The sequence below is a fragment of the Corvus moneduloides genome, chromosome 8 (genome assembly GCF_009650955.1).
Source record: "Corvus moneduloides isolate bCorMon1 chromosome 8, bCorMon1.pri, whole genome shotgun sequence".
In the NCBI taxonomy this organism is placed as follows: domain Eukaryota; kingdom Metazoa; phylum Chordata; class Aves; order Passeriformes; family Corvidae; genus Corvus; species Corvus moneduloides.
Window position 1 is genome coordinate 26,725,963 of NC_045483.1, and position 13,329 is coordinate 26,739,291.

Genomic DNA, 13,329 nt, shown 5'->3' on the forward strand with positions numbered 1-13,329 from the left:
AAATTATAGAAGTCTATTTTTCTTCTGTACTTCTGATCTAGATAAATGCAAAATCAGAAGTTACTTGAACTCATTTGAGTTTAAATAAAAGAAAAATGAGAGAGAAGCTTGAGGAGGTGGAAGTATTTCGGGATGTTATCACATATTGCCTGAGCACTTAGATGCCAAGGTGATACATACCTAAAAACGCCAAAGACAGATGTATCTGACATTATTTCACCCTCTAAATGCTTGGTAAACTTACAGGAAAACTGAAACAATAGAGAAAACGAGGTTTTTCTTCTTTTTATACCTCCACCTGTGACAGTTACCCTTAAGAAAGCCTGTCACATCTTTTGATAAAAGGTCCATCTTCAGTTTTAAATGGGAGCTATCTATGCTGAAGCAGAGATTCAAAAGCACTTTCTATAAACAGTCCCTCGGGAGCCTTTAGCTCCCGGCTAATACAACAACAACCAGAAAAGTCAGCTCCTGAGTCGGGCTGTCCTTGTCAGAGGAGGCAGGGGGGAGCCTGAGCCAGCTCCGTGCTGCTGTGCTGGCCCCTGGCAAGGCACTTCCACTGAGGAAGATTGGTTCACTGGCACCCACGGGCGAGTTCACAGCCCTTCTGCACAGGCAGAAATGACTCGAGCCTGTGAGGAGTCAGGCACTGATTCCTCTCCTCTCCTTCAAAGTCTGAGACAACACTGTGTAAGTAAATGAAGCCGCACTCTGCTCTCACAAGCAATTTTAGGGTTATGTCAGATAAACGCATGTGGCTCACAACAAAAAGAAGCAAGAGCTAAGGCCAGCTCCTCACCCGGTATAGCATGGTGCAATGCCTTGTGCTCTTAGAGAACTGTGGATTTAGTCCACAGACGTGAGGATCTGTCCCCAAGGCTGCTGTGAGCAGACAGGCATTTGTCCCTGACCTCTGCAGCAGCAGCTGCAGGAGTTAGCTGAGAGAGAAGCCTGTAATGAGCCCAGGCTGTCTTTCTCCAGCCCCTCCTTTTAGCACAGAGTGCTATCCAGAACACTTGCTTGCAGAAAATGCTTTTTGTTCAGTGGTGAAAACTCCCTGAATGCTGCTGAAGGACACTGTTTTTCTCTACCACACATGCACTGTGTCCAGTACAAATTGATTTAAAAACAAACAAACAGAAAAAAGCTATCCCAGGGTGAATTTACTAAATCGTTGAAGTGGGAGGGAATGAAAAGGTCTGCATCCTGCTGGTTACTTTTCTGCACTGAAGGATCTCACCGGGTCTGCAGCACAGGAGGAAAGGCAGTGATGGACACAGGCGTGTGTGTGAGCAAGAGGGAACAAGGATCTCTGTGTGGCTGCAGGATATGAGGAGAAACAGTGAGTAGCAAGAACCTCTCCTTTGAGACAGAAATACTTTAAAATGTTTTTCTGAAAGGGGATGCCTAGCATAGACTTGGTTGAGGGAGGGTTTGGGAAACACAAAAAACCCCCTTTCAACAATGGAGCTACTGCAATGGTGAGCTCGATAGTGCCACCCAGAGTACCTTTTTGCATAATATATGATGCTCTGTGTGGGTCTGGAAACTGGGAAGATTAAAGCAGATGAGCTTTCTGCATGTAAAGCAGCCAGAGACAGCATGATGGATTATTACTGAATACGTTTCTGGCCGTGCATAATTGTGTTCTGATCTTCCTTGTTGGAGTTCTACCACCATCTCTCTGCCAGACTATGTTACTTAACTCATAAGAGCCAAAACTACTCTTTACTTCTCCATGTTTTGACCATAGCTCTCTCTGGGGTCACTTGCATTGGCAGTAGGTTACTGCCAGCTCCAGTAAAATCTTGAAATGGCATCAAAACATCCTAGAGCAGACCAGCAAGGTGAATCAGGTAACTGGCTGCGTATAGAGTCTGGAAAAGAAGTGCCTGTTGAGATTTTGATGGGCATGAGCTTTGTTTAAGACTTTGTGGTTATTTCTTCATTGTCTGACGTCTGATTTGCAGTGAGAATGTTAATGCAAAACAACAGAGGGGGATTGTTTTGTCATTTAGTTTCTTGTCATTTCTATTTGACATTTATCAGACAAATATTGTGCAGTGTATTTACTGAATAAGGATTAAATAACCCTTATCACAGAGTGGGGAACAATACAGAAGAAAAATTCTCACTTGCTTACAGATGTAAACCAAAGTCAAAATGAAAGTGTCTGTGTGCACGGGGAGTTTCAGCAGCCCTGAGATCCAACTGCTGAGGGACAGGCAGGTGGTCTTGGTCGGCACAGCTGAGCTGCAGAACTCCTGGGGACAAGGTTTCTGGTGATATGGTTTGTACTGCTGCCCTCTGCATTGGTTAGAAGAGATTTATTGCAGGCTTGTCAGTGTGGATCATTACCTTCCTTTACATCTGTGGGGTGTCACCTACTTCAAATAATCTATAATTTATTCCCTGCATTAAACAACTTTTAATTGCACATCGTACCTATGAACACTGAGGTGCCTTTCGCTTCTTAATAAATACAAGTGAGAAATACAGAAACTGCCAGAAAATGTCCTCCTTTCTCTTCCCATCCCTAGCTCAGTAAAGAAAAACTGGAAATTTAAGGAAAGATTTAAATCAAACTTATGTTTAGATTTTTTTTTCTCAGAAATAAATAGCAAAAGTTATTTTGAAGCAAGATTTAAAATGAAGATATTACTCCTTCATTTAAATCCCAGGAGCATTTCAGCAGTCTTTATTTCAACACTTATCACATTGGCAATTACTTGAGAGATATATATAGATATATAGACATATAAGTATAGATATACCCTTCAATTTACATTCAGCATTACTGCTGGTCCTTAATATCAGGCTGTGCTAATTAAGTTGTAATGAACACATGCACATCATTTGCTTTCCAAGCTTTTTCCTCTAGAAATGTGAGATTTTTATGTTCATTATGACATTAATTTTCCACTTACATACAGTTACTGAGCCTTTTGGATATAATCTTCAAGAATATCGATGCCTTCTATTTTCAACATTTTAATTTCTAGCCTTAAAAAGAGATGTCAACAGGTGAAAAGTGTACTGTAATGCCTTATTATGCTGCTCAGCTCTATCTCTAAAACTATGAATATTTTTCATTTATTCAAAATTAAAGAATTTGTGCCATAAATATACCTCATGGTATTTTTATGTGATAAATAAATGGTACAAATAATACATTTTTCACTCTCAAAGAGATAAATATGGTTTAATTTGGATCAGCACATAGCTAGTAGGGGTATATAATTTCTTTTGATGCTTCCATTTTTCTTTAAGATGTCTGGAATTGCCTCATTCCAATTTGCACAGGACTCAATACAAAATGACACATTTATAGAAAGCAACTGGTTGCCTCTAGACAGCAAAAGCTTGGTTTTTCCTGACCTCAAAATATTTGCTTGTCATGAGTTGCAGAGAAGGGAACCATTTGGCTCGGCTCTGATTTTGGCTCCCGTTTCTCCGAGCTGTTCAGCGAGGCACAGAGTTCCTCCCCATCCCCCAGTTGCACTGCAGTATGTTCAGAGTTGCTGGGAATTTCATGGCATAAATTGTTGCCACACTGAGCAGAGCCTGGCTGCGTGGCTCTGGCTTTGCTGAGGGGCCCTGAGGAATAACTGCAGGCAGTTTCCATGGACCAGGTTTTCCATGGGTGCTCTCCAGTTTTGGCCACTGCCAGGCCATGGTGAGTCAGGCGAGGCCAAGCCCCCGGTGCTTCCCTGCAGATGCACCTTGCTGACAAACACTAAGCTGGTGCCTCCTTGCTGAGGAGAGTCAGCCCAGTAAGTGCAGCTTGTGAAAAGAAAATCTGCCAGCAGGATTAGTTGTATCTGTGAAATCAAGCACTTGTGATGGTTGTTCCTTTTGAAGCCAATTCTCATCCCTAAAAGGATTCTGCGATGCAGTTTCTTGCCAGGCAGTCCTGTGTTCCCACTTGAAGACCAAACCACAAGAAAATAACTCCATGGTCCTTGGCCTAAAGGGTACCTGTACTGAATCCTGTTAAAAATACAGGATGTATGCAACTTCTCTGTAGTTGCAGCTGTTTTCCTGCCTCTGGGTGATTCATGGTGAAGAGCAGCTTCTCTTTCAGGAGTTGTGCAGCCTGTTCCTGCAGCTGAGGGAAGCTGGGGAGAAGTGGCAGCAAAACATACCTGGGTACACATCAGGCCCCCAAAGCCTGGGGAGGCCCTGATGTGCTCCAGGTGATCAGAAAGCCTAGAGAGGGATCAAGAGCCATGACAGCAATGTCGTGAGAGAGCAAGAGAAGCATAAGGAGAGAGCACATGTATTTCCATCTGAGAGGCTTCAGGACAGATGGTTGACTTTGTGGTTCTCTCTCCGTACCTCTTTCCATCCCCTGCTGGGTACGTGTTTCCCCTACATGGCACTAGAACAGTTGCAAGCAGGAACTTCAGACACGGGGGGAAAATGGAAACTGTCCTGCCAACCACACAGTCTTTTTCTTTTTTTCTGATGGCAGCATCCCACTGCTGCCTCCCTGGGCTGTTTAACTTTCTAAAAGCAGTCCTGAATGTGTATCCTCGTGGATTGCATGCAGAGAGTATCCTGAAAAGCCACAACTTACTGGTCTGTCAATGCAATGTTGTGCTTAGGCAGGTTGCTGTTCCATTTCTTAGAGATGCAGGAGGTATCTAGAGCCAGCAACTGAAAGCTGCTCTTTGATACCCTTAAATTTTAAAGGTTAACACAATTGAGAATTACACAGGACATCTGTGAGAGCCTGCGTAGTAATGTTCTGGGCTCTTCACACAGGAAAGTAGGAAGAAATGTGCAGCAGTCTAAACCAAGCTCAAAGCAGTGACAAAACCCGATATACCCCTCAGTCTGAATTCAGAGGTTTGATCTTGGAGCATTCTCTCTGATAGGATGTGTTTTCCATTAGCAACACCCACATCTAAATTGAGATTTCTGTCTGGTTTTTACACTGAAAGGATTTCTGGGAAGCTTACTGGTTTACTACTGGAGAATGATAACAGAGCTACATTAGAGTATTTAACTACAGGTTCTGCATTGCCCAAATTGCTATTTCCCTCAAAAACAGTGGTGGAACAAGAGAAAGCAGTCCACCACAACTTTTAGATGGCTTGACTTCTGTGTTTAATGGAAGCCAACAATAAAACTCTTCTTGTTGCAGAAGTGTTCACCTGTAATTATTATGGGTAAGTCATAAGAAAGTATTTCCAGCAGCACATAAATATCAGTCAGAGGGGAATAAATTGTAGTTTTCTGAAATCCAAACTCAATTTCCAGTTTTAGTGCAACTGGAGAATTCTCAACTAAATTTCTCAGTTGAGAGATTTTCATGTCCCTAAGATATTTTCCCTTTGGGACTTTGGGGTTTTCATTGCTTTTACTCTTGTCTGTCATCTATGTCTTGGGCATAGTCCATTTATTCTCTAGAGAATTTTTTAAGACGATGCACTGAGGAATTAGTTCATGCAAGTCATTCCTGAGCACAACCAAAAAGCCTTGAAAGTAATGAAATGTGTTTGTGTCATCTGTGAATGCATTGATATTTATCCCTATTATCCTTCACATTTTCAATTCAAGCAGCACATAATTTATCAGCTCTGTTGTCAAATGCTGCATGTAATTGTGTTTAGTAGAAAGCTTGGTGGGAGAGAGGGGAGAATAGAAGGGGGGAGATAACCATTCACTTTTTCCCAGGAGAATTGCAGATTAGACCTTGCTTTGAATTTGGTGGCCATCTACTCTTTTCAAGTACTCCCAGGGCACATGTTGTAAAAGTGGAGCAGCATATCAAATGTAAGAATGTAGTTCAGCAGGGGCAACACAGGTAAACGTCTTACTGGAACAATGCAGAGCATGAGACCAGAAACACTTTGAGGGTTTGCCAAGATGAACAGTTGCATAGCAGCCCCTTGCTCATTGACATCACTCTGAAAATGAAGTCCCTTGGATATAGGATGCCAGTGCACCGCAATGGTCTCCTTTCAGTATCTATTATTCTATTTTGAGTACAATTTGGTTTAGTTCTTTTAGCCTCCTTCAAGAGAACTTTGATGCAACATGGTTAACAGATGGCAGCACTTAGATTGGGGATGTCAGCTGCAAAAGATGCTGGGAAGAAAGCTATTGATATGCTTTAATTTCTGTAGGAGAACATGGCTCTGTCTATGTTTCCTGGCTGTTCTGTACTGCACAGCTGTGGAGTCACAGCACAACACCTGACAGTCAGACCCCTTAATGTGTACTTTGCAGAGTTGCTAATTAAGTCACACAGTTAGGGAGCACACCTACAAAGTATGGCTATGGAAGTGGCAGAGGGGATAACTTGTGACAAGGGCCTCCCTTTTATTCCCCACATTAAGGCTACTGCAGTCTGTGTGACAGCTGGTTCTTCTGTGGCTTCTCCCTTTCTCCTTTCTCATCGTGACCTCTGGCGTGTTGACAGAACATTCAGAACAGTCCTTTGGAAAGTGCCCTTGCTTATGTCTTTGACAAAGACACATGGACAGATTCTCACCAAGATTTTTTGCATCTTGTAGGCCTAAAGAATGACATTGAAAACATTTAGATCTTCCTGCTGGCTGTTATCTTCCACTCTGGAGGAGCTGCAGTGCAGGGAACATGTTGGGAATTGACAGATATCTTGATGGATTTGCCTGGACTTGGTAAACCTGGCTAGGAGACAGTCCTTCTGCAATTCTCTTTTTCCTGCTCATTAGAAAAGCACTGAGGAAGTACACTGCTGTTGGAAGGAATGGACTCAGTGCCTGCAGTATGGGACAGTCTAAGGTAATGGGGAAATAAATCCCTTTTCTTTCTCCTTTTTATTCTTTTGATCATGAATGGAGATATGGAAATTGCAATAAAACTCTGTGCTCTCCCAAGGTACTTTGCTCATAGGAAAAGGGAACGTTGTGACCTGGAGCCTCAGCACTTTAAAAACTTTTAACATTAAGCCCAGTCTTTGAGTGTAATTTGTTTAAAAAGAGGAGATTTCTTTAGTTTGGTTTGGTTTCCCCATGGAAAGGATGCTGCTCTGGTGCAGAGCAGTGCTGTGGTTTTACTCCATTGGTAGAAACTCGTAGGGCTTTGCCTTTTCCCCTGCTGAATGCTGAATCTGTGCTGTGAACTTAGCTGGCATTGCCTACTTGAATAGGACAAAACAAGGCAGCCACTGAGCTGGGGAGCTCCCCATTAATATGGGGAGGCTGGACCAGGCAGCCTCATCCAGGCACCTCTGGCACTAAGCACCAACTCCTACCAACCAACGTAACCCTTCCGTGCCCTCTCTCAACCAGCCTGGTAGGGAATAGCTTTTCCTGCTGTGATGAAACCGTGCCCCATGCACTGACTGCACTGACTGTGAGTGAGAAGTTTTGTGCTGTAGCTTGAAAAGAAAACAGGGAAATAGGATGTGGTCTGCTCTGGTGTGTCAGCCATTTGGGAGCACCAACAGTGATGAGTGCCTGTCTTAGAGGGATGTGAGGGATTTGAGTAAAAAGGGTTGCCAGACTGGCAGTTTGATGTCAGCCCTCGCTGTTCCAGAAGAGCAGCTTGTCCCCTGTTAATAGATTAGCAGAAATTTCTGTGCCTCTCTAGCATATTAACAGCAGTTTGCCTCTGTTTTGTTACATAAATAGATTAAGCTTTAGCTGTGCTCCTATCAGACAAATTTTCTTTTCCTTTTTTTAATTTTTTTTTAATAATCTTCAGATATTCTCATCAGTTTTGTCCTACAAGCAAGGCTTTGAAAAAACCCTGAAGAGCTGACTGAACAGTTCCTTTTCTTTCAGCATCTGTAGCTGTTTAATATTTTGCTTGTCTGTTTCTTCAGGTGCACAGGGGGACAGAGCTGCTCTCTCCAGCCTGATTCAAGACAAGCAGAACTTGATCAGCTGGGGAGAGAGGACAAACTGCCACAGCACTGCCAAAATTTCTGGCTCATGTTCTTGAGCTCTGCCGTTCGTGTGTCAAAAATTGGAAGTGTAATTGGGTGAATAATCCTCAGGCCATAAAATTCATAAGTGTTTGGGTTTCAGCCAGCTCTTTACTGGAGATTTTGTGGGTCCAGTTTTAATTCTTCCTTCCATTTGACATGGGAATCATGTAATTCATGCAGTTCTGGAGGTGTGGAACCAGGCAGTGCTTTTTATCATTGCTATTTTATTTATTAATTTATTTAAGTGCTGTGGTGACCTGTCACCCTCTTTATAAAATCAGAATTTTACAAATATTTAAAGCAAACTGATATGTGAAGAAGCTTTGTATATTGTTTTGGATACTCACTACCAAAAGCTAAATGGACTTACACTTGCTAAAACAAAAAAAAAATCCTGATACTGCTGTTGTAAGATAAACACCTGCTGTGGTGAGGTCAGGCATCAGTGACCTCAGTGACAGAGCTTTCTTTAAGCAATTTTGCAAATAGTGACTGTTTCTTTCATGGACAAATTGCTTTTTGTGTTCAATTTCTGGTGAAGAGCCTCATCTAAAGTCAGATCACTACAGTGCTACTACAGTACTTGTCAGACAAGTTGAATCCTGTGTTGGATTTAGTATGTCCTATAACTTTTAGCCTAATACTTACCTCTTGGCAGACTCTTCAGGCATAGCCAGTAATGAATTCAAGTGATATTTTATGCCTGAGCTGGGAACTTACTTATCTCACTTCTGTGGATCCATAGAGTGGAAAGACAGGGTACTGATGGCATGTCTTCCTGGCATGTACTGAGAATTATATTGAAAACATACACCCAACTACTTTTATACATCTGAATCCTGTGCAACAACTCGCTCTTTAATTAGCTCAAAATGTATCTGACCTTCTGTGGTGAAACTATATCAGCATGAAATGAATCTTCCTTGGACAGTGGTGAAAGGAGTTAACTTCACTTGAATTTTTTTTTGGTTTTGACACAGACTTGCATACCTGGGTTTAGATCCTGGTGATGCTGTAGGCTTTTTGTGGGATGTTGCAGAAATATCTTAATATTCATTACCTAACCTAGCACGTTGCTAATGCTCTCCCACATTCTGCATACAGTGTGAACATGTAGACAACTGCCACTAATTCTCCAGAGCCAGTAACCTGGATTTAGTCTTGCAGAATTTGATGTCATGCATGGTGATAAAGTGTGGGAATGATATCTGGCTGTGGTCATCTTAAGTAAAAAAGCATTATCAGTTCTTGAAATCTGAGCAACAAGTTATTTCTGTGAGGTAGAAAAGGCTGCCTAATTTTATTTCTCCTTGTATAGAAAGGAGGAATAACAATAACAAAAGCTTTGGAGGGTAGCAGGTGAAGTTTCTCAGAAATTTTTTTCACCTAAATCAGTGACTTCTCTGTAGTAATCAGATGCTGCTCATTTGTTTTTTTCTTTATTATTATTATAAAAGTGTTGGTTTGGTGGTGGTTTTTTTTTTTTTTAATTACAGCTGTTTCAGCCCTACTTCAGTCCCCTCATTCCCTCAGCAGCGGATGAGAATTTGCTGCAGTGCGTTCTGATAGCCTTAGTGCTTGTCCTTTAAGTCACTTCTATGGCTAAACAGATACTTTGAAAAATATGACAGAATCCAAAGAGGATGAAAAATCATCCCAGTTTTCCCTAGGGAAATAATATCCTTGATGCAGAGTCTGTGTTACTTAGTTTTACTCCTGTATCATTTTTGTGCTGTCTTATTTTTCCCCTTCTCAAGAAGACACAGGGATCTTGCCAGGCACAATATCAGCACACAAACCACAAAGGGCCCTAAAATGTATCTCCCTACGTGCCAGGACAGCAGAGTAAAATACTGCAGCTTTCTGTGAGAGTCCATTTTGTACCACTGGATTACAAGAGAGTGTCACATAAAATTTATTCCTATTTTCTGACCTAGAAAGATGAATAATGTAAGATTGTCATAAAAAAGCAAACTAGCTCCAGATTTATTCTTTGGGAGAAACAAATACTATTAATTCCTTCCTCTCTAGTTCCTTCTTCTTGACTAGCTCCCTAGCAATCACTTCTAAATTTCAAATATGCATTTCTGCCAACTTGGCATGCCATATAGAAACAAAGCTTTTCAATAATATATGTGCTATGCCTGCTCTGAGAGCATATTTTGGCAAGGGCTTTTCTAACTCGAGCTGGTATTCACTTTCAGAGATTACTTTTCTATTACTATTTAATTTCAACACAGCCTGAGAGAAACTGCCATCCAAAGTCCTGGAGAGCAGGGTTACACAGGCAACAGCTTCCTGCTGAATTTAAGGGCTATCAAGGAGCCAAAGAAGCAGCCCTGGAAATTCAAATCCTGCATGCAAAGCATAAAGCTTCTCACTTTATTGTACTCCCAGTGAGGTTCAGAGCTGCTGCTCCTCGGGGACTTCTGGGGATTCATGAACTTGCTACATCCCAGAGGAGCTCAGTGCTAAGGGACTCTACTGCTGCTGCTCGCCCCTAAGGGCAGGGTTGGACACTGAGGGCTGTTAGGACCTAGATTGAGAACCTTTCGATTTCCAGCATTCCATGGGGAGGTTTTTTAAAGAAACAACAGGTTCCTACTGATTTCTGCCAAGACAAAACCAGACTGTGGGCCAAAACTATTGGTAGCTGAGAGATCAGTAACTAGGGCATCCTCATGTCACTTCTACAAGGAGCACATCCACAGATGTAAGTCCCAGGGGGAGGTTCTTAATATTTTCTCTGATCTGCTGAATCACAGAAGATGGACATTACACAGTTTTCCTGGGTTTAAGTAATTTGAAATTATGATGCACTTACTAGTTCCTACTGGAATAAATACAAACTGTCCCTGGGTTTAGTCCACCCTTAAAAGCTTACCATTCACAATGTGCTTTAGGATATTCAATTATTGGATCACTTCTGCTAAAAAATTGAACTACAGAATTGCCTGGGTATTGATCATGGGTATAATACTGTAAAAACCTATTTTAGAAAGTTCTTTTAGAAAATGTTTGTGCCACAACATAAAATTTAAGCTCCTCAGTATATTGGTATTTGTGGCTGTGTAATTCTGTGAATAATTTTATAGAAAGCCATGTGATAGGGTAAGTGCTTTTTAGGAATTTGATACTAAGAAATACAGTAGACTATAATTTTTTTAAAGTAAAACAACAATTAAAGCCTGTTCTTCCTACAGTTCTTACGGCTTTGTTTCTGAAAGCCAACCAGGTTAAGAATTGCTGAGGCATGAAATGCTGGCAGTTAAAATGTGCATTTTTTTCTTCTATTATGGAGAAATACATGTGAAAGAGAAACTTCAAAAGGGTGAGGGGTTTTTTTAGTAAATCTTACTTTAGAATGTGCATTCTTTCTTATTTTGATGTTTGGGAGGGGTTTTTTCCCAGTTAGATTGTTTTTTCTGGTTTGTGACAGTGACGGTGTACTAACACAAACTGATGATATGCCAAATGGCATGTTTTTATTTACAAAGCATTATGGATAGATGTTAGTAAAATATTTCCCATTTTAAGATTTTTTTTTTCCTTTGTTCAGTGGCAAAACAGCTTGATATTTCGTAAGATAGAATTGCAATAACTCTTCAGTATTTCTATATAAATTGATACAAGCTGCATCACAAAACAGCTTTCCACAGAAAAATTTGAAAAAGTGGTGGAAAGCAGTGCAATGTTTCAACTTCAGATTAAAACCCAGCATTTTTAGCATCAGGAAAATAACAGTAAAACTGTATAACCACCATCAATTCTGTGGATCAGCAATTACTGTGGGTAGTTTTTTGATTGTCTGTTCCCTTGCTCTATCAAACTGTTGCATTTGAATATTTAGCTCAGCTCCTTTGATCTCCTTCCTCTATTCAGCTCACATATCTGTCTGTACTTCCTCACGTTGACACATAATGAGGAATTATTTATAGATAATCGAATTTCTCTCAGTTTTGTAGCCACTGTGAGCATGCTATACTGCATACATTTGTCGATAAACTACAATGGGATTTTTTTCAGTGCACCTAAAGCCATCTTCACAAATGGGATTCACTTGCAAAAAGATGTTCTCCTGCTTTGCAGAATTGCTCCTCTCAGGTACTGTTCTCATTTTGACAGGCTTGAACAACAAAAGCAAAGCTAACAAAGTAGCTGTAGCAGCCCCTCCATTGTGACTATCCTTGGGAAATATCAGTGGTTCATGTTTTTACAGTTGTGTTTTAGCTCCTCCACAGACATGCTCTTGTTGTATGCCTTCCTCAAAACTGCTCTGTTTCTCCATTTTGTCACCACATTTTTAGATGGTATTCACAATACACTGGGTGCATTCTCAGTTGCATGACTGTGTTTATGATCTGTGGGCAAGAAAATGGGATAAGCTTACGCTTATGCACATTCATGGAGTAACTCAGTATGGCTGGAACACGTACAAAGCACATGTGGAAGAATGAGAAGAGAGTGTGGGAAACAAAATGCAGCAAAAATTAATTTTGATCTCTTGCTTATTTTCCTAATCACACTGACAGGAATCTTTACAATAATGTTGGCCCCACTCACAGAGGATTTTCCTGTTAACTACACTGTTGTACAGTGAGCTCCCTGCGTATCACAGCTGTCGCATTGCTGAAGTGTCCTGGGATATGAAGCTGTCAGCTTGCTGTATGGAGCCAGACCCATGTCAAGCAGCTGCCTCCCCATATTCATAACCTATCTTCAATCAGTCTGAAGGCTGCTTGCCTAAAGGGACACTCAGAAAGTCCTTAAATACCCAGCTTTTCTTATCTAAAAAGAAGTTCTTGTAACTTATAGGTAGCACCTTGGTAGGTGCATTTAAGGGCCTTTTTTTTTCCCCCTCTTCTAATATATCTCAAGTTTGCAGCAAAATCTGTATTTCATCAGGTATGCATATACCCAGTGCACATCCAATCTTTGACCGTCTGTGTGGATGCTGTTAACATTATTTATACATTACCAGACATGGGCTGGAAGCAGCCAGATAAAAGCTGTGTTTTATGAGTGCTCCGAGAAGCACTACCCTCACTTGCATAATTACCTGTGGCATCTGCTGGGAGACGTGTGTTATGAAACAGTGGGAGCTATTAATTTGCATACAACTATTACTCTGGTTTTCCCCCGTTTGTCAACTTACCACTGCATGCTCAACAGCCTCTTCATCATCTAGAGGAGGGCAAGATCTCTGCTTTCTTCTGAACCCAGGCACATGATAAGCAGCACCTTGTGGGAAAAGAGAGGAGGGAGGTGGAGGTGTCCTGCAGCACGTCTGTGCATGCATGAGGATACACACGGGTAAGAGAGGCTGCACAGCAGCACTTGGGATGTGCCTGTGTGTGCAAGGGACAGGGAAACACGGGTTGGATGTATGCAGCAGGCTTCCTGTT

The 13,329-nt window shown here is 41.4% G+C and overlaps 1 protein-coding gene across 1 annotated transcript in view; it reads left to right on the forward strand.

The window, feature by feature from the left end:
- Positions 1-1,323: 1,323 nt before the first annotated feature.
- Positions 1,324-13,329, forward strand: part of GHITM (growth hormone inducible transmembrane protein) — a 48,222-nt gene continuing 36,216 nt past the window's right edge. Inside the window, exon 1 of the mRNA XM_032115640.1 lies at positions 1,324-1,342. The gene's annotated coding sequence lies outside the window, so the exon portion shown is untranslated. The remainder of the gene's footprint in view (positions 1,343-13,329) is intronic.